Source organism: Triticum dicoccoides, chromosome 4B (assembly GCF_002162155.2).
Source record: "Triticum dicoccoides isolate Atlit2015 ecotype Zavitan chromosome 4B, WEW_v2.0, whole genome shotgun sequence".
Taxonomy (NCBI): Eukaryota; Viridiplantae; Streptophyta; class Magnoliopsida; order Poales; family Poaceae; genus Triticum; species Triticum dicoccoides.
The window spans coordinates 592,355,703-592,369,056 of NC_041387.1; the positions used below are offsets into that span (position 1 = coordinate 592,355,703).

At 51.3% G+C, this 13,354-nt stretch overlaps 1 long non-coding RNA gene across 3 annotated transcripts in view; it reads right to left on the reverse strand.

Moving 5' to 3' along the window:
* LOC119291635 overlaps positions 1-11,734 on the reverse strand; it is a 19,676-nt gene extending 7,942 nt beyond the window's left edge. For 2 of the 3 annotated variants that reach the window (XR_005142576.1, XR_005142577.1), the window contains exons 1-4: positions 11,065-11,734; positions 10,884-10,957; positions 10,115-10,241; positions 9,285-9,376 (exon numbers count right to left, since the gene is read on the reverse strand). This is a non-coding gene — a long non-coding RNA (uncharacterized LOC119291635). Of the gene's footprint in view, positions 1-7,538; positions 7,691-9,284; positions 9,377-10,114; positions 10,242-10,883; positions 10,958-11,064 lie in introns of those variants that run through there. The other variant, XR_005142578.1, reaches the window with a different exon arrangement.
* Positions 11,735-13,354: the final 1,620 nt, after the last annotated feature.

Below are 13,354 nucleotides of genomic sequence, written 5' to 3' on the forward strand. Positions count from 1 at the left end.
AAAGAAAGAAGAGAAAATAATAATATGGAGCTCTTCGGCTCGTTACTGCTTATCGGATGTAAGTGCTGCACAAAGTGTCAGATAATCACATGCAAGAAAGGAATTAACGCATGAAATGAACAAGCTGTGCAGAGCACATGGGGTTTTACTTATGCACGGGATCTGCGCCCGGCTTTGTACAAAGGATTACATGCAACAGCGGCAAGACTTGTACAAAAAGTGGTTGCCCGAACGGGTTCCGGCAACCGCGCCTTATGGGAAAAACTTACGAAGATGTTCTATGTTCCAGGAGTTGCTCACTGGAATGCCATCTTCGGTCTCAAGGCGGACAGCGCCAGGCCTTGTGACTTGTCTCACCCGATAAGGGCCTTCCCACTTCGGCGTCAACTTGTTGGAATTCTTGGCGGACTGAACGCGCCGAAGAACAAGGTTGCCTTCCTCGAAGCTTCTTGCTTTAACTTTGCGGCTATGATAGCGGCGCAAAGCTTGCTGGTATCGAGCAGCTCGTACAGCAGCCTGAAGACGATCTTCCTCAAGGAGCAGCGCGTCGTCTTGCCGCAGCTGTTCTTGCTCAAGCTCATCATAAGCGAGCACTCGAGGTGATCCGTATACGAGTTCCGTGGGGAGAACTGCCTCTGCTCCATAGACTAGAGCGAAAGGTGTCTGGCCAGTGGCTCGATTTGGCGTCGTTCTGATCGATCAAAGAACGACTGGCAGCTCCTCGATCCAGTTCCTTCCGCACTTGTGCAGCCTGTTGAAAGTTCTGGTCTTGAGCCCGCGCAGCACTTCAGCATTTGCCCTCTCTGCTTGACCGTTGCTTCTCGGATGAGCAACAGAAGCGAAACAGACCTTGATGCCAAGGTCTTGGACGTACTGCATGAAGGTGCGGCTCGTGAATTGCGTACCGTTGTCGGTGATGATCCTGTTAGGGATCCCGAAACGGCAAACAATCGATCTGAAGAACTTGACTGCTGACTGTGCTGTCACCTTTCTCACTGGCTGCACTTCCGGCCACTTTGTGAACTTGTCGATTGCGACGTACAAGTACTCAAAGCCCCCGACAGCTCGGGGGAAAGGGCCGAGGATATCGAGCCCCCAGACCGAAAATGGCCAGGATAAAGGGATTGTCTGGAGAGCTTGAGCTGGCTGGTGTATCTGTTTGGAGTGGAACTGGCACGCTTCACACTTGGTTACTTGTGCAGTTGCATCCTGGAGGGCTGTCGGCCAAAAGAAACCTTGCCGGAAAGCTTTGCCGGCAAGTGCTCTTGCGCCTATGTGGTGGCCACATATGCCTCCATGTATCTCTGCCAACAGCTTTTGTCCATCTACCCGGCGAATACACTTCAATTTCACACCGTTGAGTCTTCTTCTGTACAGTATGCTATCGACAAACTGGTACATACTTGACTGCCGGGCTACTCTTTCCGCTTCTTCTTGTTCTTTGGGAAGTTCTCTTGTCTGAAGGAAATGGACAATCTGCTGTGCCCATGCTGGAGCCTGTGGCTCGACAACAAGGACTAAAGGCACATCTTCTGCTGCGGGAACATCTGCTTCTACGGCAAGGACTTGCGGCCCTGCCGGAGCTTGATGTTCCCCGGCAAGCTTGCCGGAGCAAAACTTGTCGGGAGCGTCTGCTTCAACGGAACAAACCATAAGGCTTGGCGGAGCAGACTGCCCCTCAGCATCTTTGGTGTTGATCTTGGGGGCTTTCTTGGCGGCGGCTTCGGGGAGCTCTGCCGGAAAGTAGTCACCAGAAACCAACTTCCTCTTCTTACTTTGTCCAGTTGATGGTGTTACGGATGGTTGAGTCAACTTAAGCACAAAGATCCCTGGTTCCACAGGTAACTTTAGTGCGGCGCACTTTGACAGGCCATCAGCAATATCATTCTGAGCTCTTGGGATATGCTCCATTTGTAGGCCGTCAAAGTGCTCCTCTAGCTTCCTCACTTCATCGACATACGCTTCCATCAACGGACTCTGGTAGTTCTTGTTCACTTGTCGGACGACAAGCTGTGAGTCACCCCTGACAATGAGCTTCTTAATCCCAAGGTCTGTTGCGATTCTGAGACCGGCAAGCAATCCTTCATACTCTGCAGTATTGTTGGTTGCTTGCTCTTTGGGAAAGTGCATCTGGACTACGTACTTGAGGTGCTCTCCGGTGGGTGCGACAAGTAGCACACCTGCACCGGCGCCTTGCAGCGAGAAGGCTCCATCGAAGTACATCAGCCACTCTTTGTTTGCCTCTTTGACGGGGATGCGCGTTTCTGGAATTTCTTCATCTAGGGTTGGCGTCCACTCTGCTATGAACTCTGCCAATGCTTTGCTTTGGATAGTTGAGGTGCTCTCAAATTTGAGGCCAAACTTGACAGTTCCAGCGCCCATTCGACAATCCTGCCTGTTGCTTCTGGATTTTGCAGTATCCTCTTCAGCGGAAAGCGAGTGACGACTGTGATCTCATGTGCTTGGAAGTAATGGCGCAGCTTTCTCGAGGCCATAAGGAGGCTGAAAAGCAACTTCTGCACACCAGAGTACCTTGATCTAGCCCCCTGCAGAAGAGAACTGACAAAGTAAACTGGGCGCTGCACCATTCTCCTTGGCATTTCATCATGCTCCTGCGCAAACCCATGTTTGTCGGGACCAGAGCTTGTCGGCGAAGCCCCCTGCTTGTCGCTGGATGGATCTGCCATGGTTGCTGGCTCATCCTCCGCCTCCCTCTCCGCCACTAACGCAGCACTAACCACTTGATTGGTTGCTGCTATATACAGCAGCAACTTCTCTTGCGGCTTAGGTGCGACAAGCGTTGGAGTGGAGGACAGGTATCTCTTCAAGTCCTGCAGCGCAACCTCCGTTTCCGAAGTCCATTTCATTGGACCTGCCTTTTTCAAAATTTTGAAAAATGGCAGGGCGCGTTCAGCAGATCTAGAGATAAACCTGCTGAGAGCAGCCATGCAACCGGCAAGCCTTCGTACATCCTTGACGCGCTTTGGCGCTTCGATCTGCTCGATGGCTTTGATCTTGTCGGGATTGGCTTCAATTCCCCGCTGAGACACGAAGAACCCGAGAAGCTTGCCGGAAGGGACTCCAAACACGCACTTCTCGGGGTTAAGCTTGAGGTTGATCTTGCGCAGGTTTGCAAATGTTTCGTCTAAATCTTGAATCAAGGTCGCCTTGCTCTTGCTCTTGACCACTATGTCATCCATGTAAGCTTCCACATTTCTGTGTTTTTGTGGCTCAAAAGCATGGTGGACTACCCTTGCGAATGTTGAACCAGCATTCTTCAAACCGAAAGGCATTCGTACGAAGCAGTACGTGCCACACGGGGTGATAACGGTTTTCTCTTCATCTTCTTCTGCCATGAAGATCTGATGATATCCTGAGCATGCATCAAGAAATGAAAGCAAATCACATCCGGCTGTGGAGTCAACAATCTGGTCAATACGCGGCAAGGGAAATGGGTCTTTGGGACAAGCTTTATTAACATCAGTGAAGTCAATACAAAGTCTCCATTTCCCATTAGCCTTGCGCACAACAACAGGATTGGCCAACCACGTGGGATGGAGTACCCCTCTGACAAGGCCTGCTGCTTCCAACTTCTTGATTTCTTCTGCGATGAATTCTTGGCGCTCTACTGCCTGCTTCCTGACTCTCTGCTTGATGGGCCGCGCATGAGGACAGACGGCAAGGTGGTGCTCAATCACTTTCCTGGGAACACCGAGGATATCAGACGGTTGCCACGCAAACACGTCGACATTCGCCCGCAGGAAAGCAACGAGCGCGCTTTCCTATTTGGGGTCAAGAGTGGCGCTGATGGTGAAGGTACCACCAGTGCCATCCTCCTTGGCGGACACCTTCTTGGTCTCAGGTGGAGCTGCCATTGCCTTCTTGCACTTGCAGGTGGAGCTCGATGGTGCGTCATCGACGGTAGCTCAGCACTCCGAAGAGGTGCGCTTGCCGGAGTGGGCATCGGAGCTCTTGCCGGCTTGGTCTTCTTCTTCCCCCCGGGAGCTTCAGCGGCAAGTGTCCTCCGTTCTGCTGCGGCTGCTGCTTCCCGGTAGATCTTGTCGGCACAGATAAGAGCATCCTTCTTGTCGCCAGGGACAGAGATGACACTTATTGGGCCTGGCATTTTCAATACGTTGTACGCATAGTGAGAGGCTGCCATGAACTTGGCGAGTGCCGGACGGCCAAGGATTCCATTGTAAGGTAATGGAATGTCGGCAACATCAAACGTGACCCTCTCAGTCCTGAAGTTCAGCTCACTGCCAAATGTGACCGGCAACGTGATCTTTCCCTTTGGCTTGCTCCTTTCCGGGTTGATTCCTTGAAATGTGTCGGTCTCTTCGAGCTCGCTGTCAGGGATCTGGAGTTTCTGGAGCACCGCGGAGGAGATCAGATTCAAGCCGGCCCCGTCGTCAACTAGCATCTTAGTGACCTTGAAGTTGCGGATTGTTGGTGAAACCAACATCGGCAAGCACCCGACCGCAGTTATGCGATCCGGGTGGTCCTCAATATCAAAGATGATAGGCGTACTGGACCATTTCAGAGGCCTGCGTGACTCGACGGGTGGTTCTGCTGCATTAACTTCCCGTACCCACTGTTTGAGCTGGCGGTGCGAGGCATGCAGAGAAGCACCACCGTCAACGCACAGGACCTCTGTGGCTTTCTGGAACTCCTGCTCATCAGTCTCCTCATCGTCCATATCTTCATCGTCGTCGTCATCTTCATCCTTGTCGCGGCCTCGAGGAGGTCTGTCTCCTTGCCGCTGCTTGGCCTTGCCGCGGCGTCCTCCTCGGCCGGGACGTTTCTTGCCGGACCCACCAGCTCCTTCCTGGTCCTTCTCTTTGTCGCGCCGCTCGTATTCAGCTCTATGTTGCTCAACAAGCTGCTCGACCCTCTTGCAGTTCTGAAGATCATGGCCCTTGGTGCGGTGAATTTTGCAATACTGCTTGCTGGTGCCGTCCTGCTTGTCGGCGACCGCCACCTCCGCGGCAACCTCCTTGCCGGAGTCACCAGCTTTGGCTTCCTTGGCGCCGCCACCGTTGCCGGACTGCTCAACAACTAGCACTTCTTTGCCTTTCCTCCTTCTGTTGTTCCGCCGCCGGTTTTTCCTTGTCGGGGCGGCATCTTCGCTATCAGATCCTCCCGCTCCTATATTTTCTCCGGGGAGTCTCCTCCCTTCCTCAGCACGCGCGCACTTGTCGGCCAGTGCATATAACTCACTGACGTCCCTGATCTTGCACATCGCCATTTCCTCCCGCATCCTGCGGTTCCGCATGTTCTGATGGAATGCGCTGATCACCGCGGCAGGGTGGACGTCTGGGATGTTGTGCTGCACGCTACTGAATCTCTGAATGTACTTGCGCAGGGGCTCTCCTTCCTTCTGGGCGAGCAGATGAAGATCACTCTCCTGGCCATGAGGCTTGTGTCCGCTTGTAAAGGCGCCGACAAACTGATGGCACAGATCAGCCCAAGAGGATATGGAGTTGTCCGGCAAGTGCACGAGCCAGGATCTGACATTGGGCTTGAGCACCAGCGAGAAGTAGTTGGCAAGGATCTTGTCATCTCGTCCCCCGGCAGCTTGCGCCGCAATGGTGTAGATGCTGAGGAACTCTGACGGATGCGTCTTGCCGTCGTACTTCTCCGGTACGTCTGGCTTGAAGTTCTTTGTACTGGGCCACTGGACTTGCCGCAGCTCACGAGTGAACGCAGGACAACCTACCGCGTACGGCAGATCGCCTAGTTCCCCTGGCGCATGCATGTCAACAGAGGGCCCAGCGCGCTTGTCGGATTGACGCCGCGCTTCTCTTCGGCGCTCGATGCGGGTTCGAGCGTCCTCTTGTTGTCGATCATGAAGAACTTGGCGCTGATCGCGACGAGCTCGTGGATCCGACGATGCAGTGGAGTCGCTGTCGAGGTGGATCCGGCGAGTCGGCGATCTTGGCCTTCGGGGCGGTGTTTGCATGGTAGTCGCACCTCCGCCCGTTTTGTCGCCACCGGCTCGCGTCCGGCGGTCCTGCGGTGGCGGCGACGCGCTCGGCCGCCGTGGAGTGTCGCCGTTGGCGTAGCCGATGAGACTCTGAATGGTGGCCCTCCATTCGTCGATCTTGTCCGACGTTGGAGGGTAATCTAAGAGAAGTTGAGCTCGCGCCAAAGCTTCTGCTGGGGTGGTGGGTGGCAGTGGCAGACGGCGCGAGGAACGGGACGTGCTCGAACTTCTAACTATGTTAGAAGGAGCAGTATTCCGTCCAGGCGACCGTGCCCCGCTCGTGCCAGCACGCTGGCGTGCATGCTGGTCTTGAGCGGCCCGAGATCCACCAGCTTGGTCTTGGGCTATCATGCGTATGGCACTGCTAGCGCCATGACGCTGTTGATCTTGCGCCTCCTGAGAGTGAGGTGGAACATGTACGGTCGCCGAGGTTTGTGCAGCCTTGTTCTTGGACCTGGCGGCATCATGGGCTTCCTCGTCGACGTCCTTTCTTCCGCCGGCGTCCATCCCGCCACTCGTTTGCTCCAACGGTGGCGGAAGTGACGAGGATGGAGCGGCCGCTGCCGAAGTCTTCTTCTTCGGTGGCATGTTGATGAAGGGAATAAGGATCTAGCTCGTGTGAACGCCGGATCAGGTTCACGCAATCTCGACGCACCCCTATCTGGCGCGCCAAAGATGTCGGGGAAACTGATCCTCGAACACCTATGGGGCCGGCGGACTGGGCCCCTTTCGGTTCGGCGGGGGGCGGAGATCGCACGAAGAGCAGATCGAGGCGAGGCACACGAGCAGTTTACCCAGCTTTGGAGCTCTCCGGAGAGATAACACTCATACTGCTGCTTGTCTGGTTGTATTATCTGGTGTTCTTGCTCTCCAAAGCGAAAGTGTGATGTTCTCTGGGCTACGGATGGATCGAAGCAAACTGTCTGAGGCTTCGAACCCATGGGCCGAACCCCCCTACGTTGCGCATGGGCCTCCTTTTATATGCTAAAGGGGTCACCGACAGGTGGCAACGCGGAGGAGGGTAAAAACGTAAAAAGCGAGATAGTTGATACAGTTGCTTGTACAGTGCATCCTACCTAACCCCGACGGCAGGGGACAAGGGCATTAAATGCCCGTCTGAGTCGCCCGAACAGTGCAGAAAAAGACCGTTAGGGGCGCCACCATTCGCCACGATGACGATCTTGTCAGCTTCGCATGCCACTGCGCACCGCTGGCTGCACAGCCTCCCGCCACGCACGTCCGGAGGGGCCCCCAGAGCGACACGTTGGTGAATGCGCTGGAGCGTGGACGCAGAGTGGCCGCCTGCCGCGGCAAGCGCCTTGCCGCTGTTGTTATCTTGTCGGGTCCGGAAGCTTGTCGCTCACCGGGCTTCGAGGTACCTTGGTTTGTCTTCCCGGCAAGCTCCTCTTGCCGGGGCCTTGTTGCCTTGCCGGAGCGCGTGGCGCGTCGCGGCAAGTTTATTGGAGCGCCTTGGTTGGCCTTCCCGGCAAGCTCCTCTTGCCGGGGTCTTGTCTCCTTAGCTTAAAATACTTTGTTCTTGGATGGCTCCAAGGGAACCTTGGGGGATCTTGGCGATCGCCCGGCAAGCCTCTGCCGCGGGGTGCTGCAACTGCCCATGCACAAGTTCGGGGTACTAGGGTACCCCTAATCTAGTACACCGACAACACTGGCACTACTCTCACTCAAACGATAGTAGCATAGGGCCTTGAGCAAAAGGAAAAAGAAACACAAAGATTTAGTTAGTGCCAAGAACAAAGAAAGTAAACTTACTATATATAGCTAGGAATGACAATGTCCAAAATCAAATTAAAATCTAGCAATCAGATCTAGTTGTTCATTTTCGGCCCAATGGATTAGAGAACATATAGTATAATTCAACCCTTTGTTTTGTACGGGGGTCTAAGTAATCCATCAGCAGCGTACAATAGTTGGTACTCTCGTAAAGAAATATAAGAGCATTTAGATCACTAAAGTAGTGATCCAAATGCTCTTATACTTCTTTACGTAGGGAGTACTCATTATCTATGCCCATAAGAACTTCCCCCACAAAAAAAGGATCTTCACACGAAGGAAGCAGCATACAAACTATATATCCTCATAAGAAGCTTCTCTTCCACTTGTAATATAATAAATAAATGGTTTGACACTGTATAAAGAGAACTTTCCTGCTACGTGAGAATTTTTTCCAAGCGAAATATCCAGACTGATAAAATTTCATCACCCTTTTATGCACCATCTATTTATTCGAGACAGGTTTTAGCATCACACGGCATACCATAGCTAAGAATAGAACTAAAAAGTTGCAGTGAAATTTAGAGCACCACAAACAAAATGGTGCTCCAAATAAAAAATTAGGGGAATTCACCAGCTCTACAAGCCTTAAGAGCACGACATGTGCATAGATAAAAAGCCAAACGAGATAATCAAGTCAAAATCCTAGCTTTGACTTTAAGGGTTCTGCAAATTCGGTCCAAATAGCATGAATAAGAAAATGCAGAACTGTTATTCCAAAGACCTGGAAAGAAATAACACTTCCATAAAATTGAGAAATTAAAATCATGTAATACTCCTTAACAACCGGTATATGGATTGAAATTAACCTCGAAATAATATATGCATTCAGATTTAACTACGCATGTTTTCAACTGAATAAATAGCCGAAAGCAACAACTGCACGAGAGAGAAAGAGCGGATCCAACTAAGGAAATGCAGTACCTGTTCTATCGGAGCTAATCATGCAAAGCTAGCGTAGCGCCATTCCCGTTTTCTTCTAACCAGATTGTTTAAAAGACTACTCAAAATGTTAATTAAGAAAATCCTGTGGACTATCATGAAACACACAAGACAGGGATAACCCATTTGTATTGTCTACTGTAAACTGGAATACATCTGACATCACATCTAGAGAATCGCTTTGGACAGATATTACGCAGCCGCTTCAACATAAAAAAATATGAAAGATAATAGACAATTTTTATAGTTCATCCTTTTAGTTTAAAACTATGAGAAACAACACAAATGGAAAAAAATGAGGCAGCATTTCAGAACTACTTTAACAAAATGGCATTCAAATCTTTCAATACATAGCTATTTCTTTTACTTCTATTTCTTGTTCTTTGGCACATCAATTTCAGTTGTATATACCATAGGCCGATACATTTAAGAAATGAGGAGAAATGAAAGGGACAGTGACTACTGTCGAATATGGCCAATGTCTAAAGATACTAATCACAGTCACAATTCCCTCTGGAGATTAACTGGTTATCACAAACACATGGGGAAGAAGGTCGCAGCTCACCTATGGCATAGAGCTGGCATAAAAAGAAGTAGGAGCTCATCATTCCCCATACTTGAACATGCCGCCACCAGCCAATTAACATTCCATTACTCCTGAAAAAGTGTAAAGCAAACAAATATGAATGCTTTGTGACTGACCAGCAAGAATTAGAAAACAAATTCTTATAACCGAAGGTGCTCTGAACCCAAATCTTCTCTTCATAAACATGGAGAAACTCTCGTGAACAAAATAAGCTTGCGACATATAAAAAGGTATTATAAGAAAGAACACCAAATAGGAGCTAACAAAATTAAGTTTAGAATATATATGCTAGCAAATCAATAACTGTACAAAAATATTGTAGGCCAAATCAAATTCATATAGGCCACTAACTAAACTGACAAGAACCAAAAATATATATTGGTCTTGTTATTTCATTTACCCAAATTAAGACTGGCATTATTTAAACAGAATATGCTTAGAGCCTGTTTCTGATTTAGCCAGAGCAGGAGAACATCTAATATAACAAGATAGCGGGGCGAGGTGTTTTTATAATCATCATAGGACTTAAAATTAGATGGCAAAAACATGTATGGACTGAACTCTTCAGCAAAATAATATATGTCTATTCAAAGCTATATGTTTCCAGATTGTTTAGGATTATTTTAACTGCTTTGACATTTCCCCCTCCTTGATTAGAGGTACAAATCATAGGATTCGGTGTACCGAATTGATACTACATATATAGTACATCTTTGTATGTACTTTACAGAAGTACCTCATGGGCTCCTATTACCAAGACCGGTAAGGAAATTGGGCAACTATGAGATGGATAATTTTTTTTAACTTACTGATGATAGGGAGGTCCATTTCAAGCTCAAGAAGCTTAAAGCCATCCATGTCTGGCATGTGCACATCACTGATAACAAGATCAAATATGTCCCTGTTTTCCCATAGCATCCTCAGTGCGATAATAACCTGATTCGTCACAACAACAGGTTACTCTTCCAAAGTGGTAACAATACAAGAAAGGGGAAATGGTCCTATGCATTTTTCATGACAAAAAACAGATGCCTCGCATCTTTTGTACTATAAAATCGGTATCATAAATTCAGGTCATGCAATCAAATGAATCTATCCATCTAGAGGTAGTCAATCTTTGGCTACAGGCAGCATTTGTATATGATGCACAGTACACCAAATCTAGTTGTGAGCTGTGACAACTACCAACAACAACAAAAATTACTGGTCGTCCTAGACACTGAGGAATAGGCAAATTTTCTGAAATAGAGCAACTAAAATTGACCATGCTTGACCCAATAGCCGGCTCCTAGACAAATTACAACCCTGAGCTGCAAAATAGGGCGAGGTATGAGGTTCAAGGGAGAATTTAAGGATCCTTCATTAACAAACAAATGCTACAATTTTATCTGTTTTGTTTTCTATATGCGTAGTTGAACATGTACAATCAGCAATCTCAACATTCAGTTATGGCACTGGTTGAACATGTACAAATACGTGTCTTTGTTAAGCTGCATCATAGGATCGAACGCACTCTGAATATGCAATTGTTGAATATAATAAGCAAGTCCCAGAAAACCATGGATGCGTGTGACACACCTCACGCATACAGTGCATCCTTGGGCTCCAATGCAGGGGCACCTTCACATCCGAGTGAGCCTCGCATCTACGAGCTGCAGTTCAATTCGAAGTTCAGACGCAATGGCATGATGTTCCGATCTAGGATACGCAACTCGAATGGATACAGTGTAGCAGGGAAGCGGGAGATAGGCTTGCTCACCGTAAAGCGTCCCAGCCACCTGGAGAGGATGAGGGAGGAGGACGGGTGCCGCCGGCGGCCTGGAGGAGGAGCGACGACGCGGTAAGAAGACAGGCGCGACCACACCCGAGGAACGATGGCGGGGCGAAGCGGCCGCAGTGCGCGAGAGAGGAGGGTCGCACACCTCCTATCATGTGCACGCGAAGACGACGGCGGCGGCATGCCGGCTGGACGAAGGAGACGGCGGCGACATCATGGGGTTGATCGATCCCCGAGGCATAGTGGAGCACCATGGCGACGGTCTCTTCAACGGTGTTGGATCTGGCCGTCGGCGGCGCGGACGGCGGCGGCGCTGCGGGCGTCCTGGACGAGGTCGCAGTGGAGGTAGAGCCAGGCAGCGAGGACCCGCGCGTATGGGAAGGGCTTGGCGAGGAGGTCGCGCATGCAGGAAAAGACCTTGGCCGGGCGGCGCGCGCTGACGCCGGCTGCTTCCTCGTCATGTCCGCGCACCGCGCTCCTCCTCCTCTGCCTGGCCTCGATGGGGAGGAGGAAGGATGGCGGCACAGCGCGCCTGACAACGGGGAGGAGATGCGGGAGAAGGAGGACGGGCAACGGCGGCATAGAGGAGGAGAAAGGGGGAAGGCCACCTGAAGAATGGCGGCAGATCGAGGAAGAGGAGCGTCTGTGGTGAGAGGAGGAATTTTTGTCGAAAAGGACCACCTGCGCGAATGAATTGACAAAAAAGACCACCTGCTGATAAATTTGACAAAAAAGACCCCCTCGATTGTGGCGGCAAGTGCGGCAGGCGACACGTGACACCTGCCGCCACGCAGCGAGGCGGCAGCACTGTACCGCCTGGCAGAACGGGAATCTGCGCTGGAGACGGAACGGCAGCGGCGTGTGGAGCCCGGCCGTCAAGGGGCGTGGCGGCAGTACTGTACCGCCTGGGCCCTGCCGCCTCACGAGCTGGCGGCAGCCCTGTTCATCGCCCTGCTGCTAATGCGTGCTACGGAGCCGGCTATCACAAATGATGCGCAGTGCATCGTGGTCGTCTACAATCAGTGCCGAAAAATATGAAACGTTGGGAACCAGTGCCTCAAAGCAGACGAAACTCGCGCTGGGAATCAGTGCCTCAAAACTTGTGGCCGCATGCGCTTTGTGCTTTGCTGGACTTGTGCATTCAACGGCAGCGCCATGCGCTTTGCCATGCAGCAGCAGTAGCAATCAACAGCGGTGGCCGGCTCCGTAGCGCGCAGTTGCAGCAGGGCGATGAACAGGGCTGCCGCCAGCCCGCGAGGCGGCCGGGCCCAGGCGCTACAGTACTGCCGCCACGCCCCTTGGCGGCCGGGCCTCACACGCCGCAGTCGTTCCGTCGCCAGCGCCGATTCCCGTTCTGGCAAGCGGTACAGTGCTGCCGCCTCGCTGCGTGGCGGCAGGTGCCACGTGTCGCCTGCCGCACCTGCCGCCTCAGTCGAGGGGGTCTTTTTTGTCAAATTTATCAGTAGGTGGTCTTTTTTGTCAATTCATTCGCGCAGGTGGTCTTTTTCAACAAAAAATCGAGGAAAGGGGGCGAATGGGAGCACGAAGAGGCCAGCCAAGCGCCCTCCCCCACCTCATCGATGCACGGACGAACCAGCGTCAACCACGCACATGGCCAGGACGTGAAATCCCAATATTACCCTCCACGGGGCAGGGGAATTTCGGCGGTGGCAACGAGATCTTTTACCGCTGGAGCGTGCCGACGGGCCGTTTGGGACGCACCACAGCCACAGAGAATGACATGCAGGGCCTACCAAATGGGCTGCCCCACAAGTCAGCGAGACCCAGCCAGGAGCCACAGAGTGAGCAAGAGCGAGCAAAACGAGTAACTATTCATTCCAGCAGTGTTCATCTCAGATCCGACGGCCCAGGTTCATCCAGGTCTTGATCCGACGTCAGAAACATATCAAGGGAACTGATCCAACGGCCCAGAATCACTGATCTCTGAGGAGGCTTGTAGAGACCTTCTTCTCTTATTTCTGGATTTACTGTTTTCTCCCCCCCTCTTCTCTCCGGTAGACCCCGAGACCACTGTTGATGCCCCTATGATCAACTACGTCGACGACGACCCTCCTTCTCGTCTGAGCAACCAGGCAAGCCCCCCTTTGATCATCCCGATATCGCCCATTCTATACTCTCATGCTTGCATTAGATTTTGCTATTGTTATTGTTTGCTCCTATTCTGATGCATAGCCTGCTTTTGTACTTGCTATTGTACCTTACCTGCTTATCCTAAACTGCTTAGTGTAGGTTGGTTAGTGATCCATCAGTG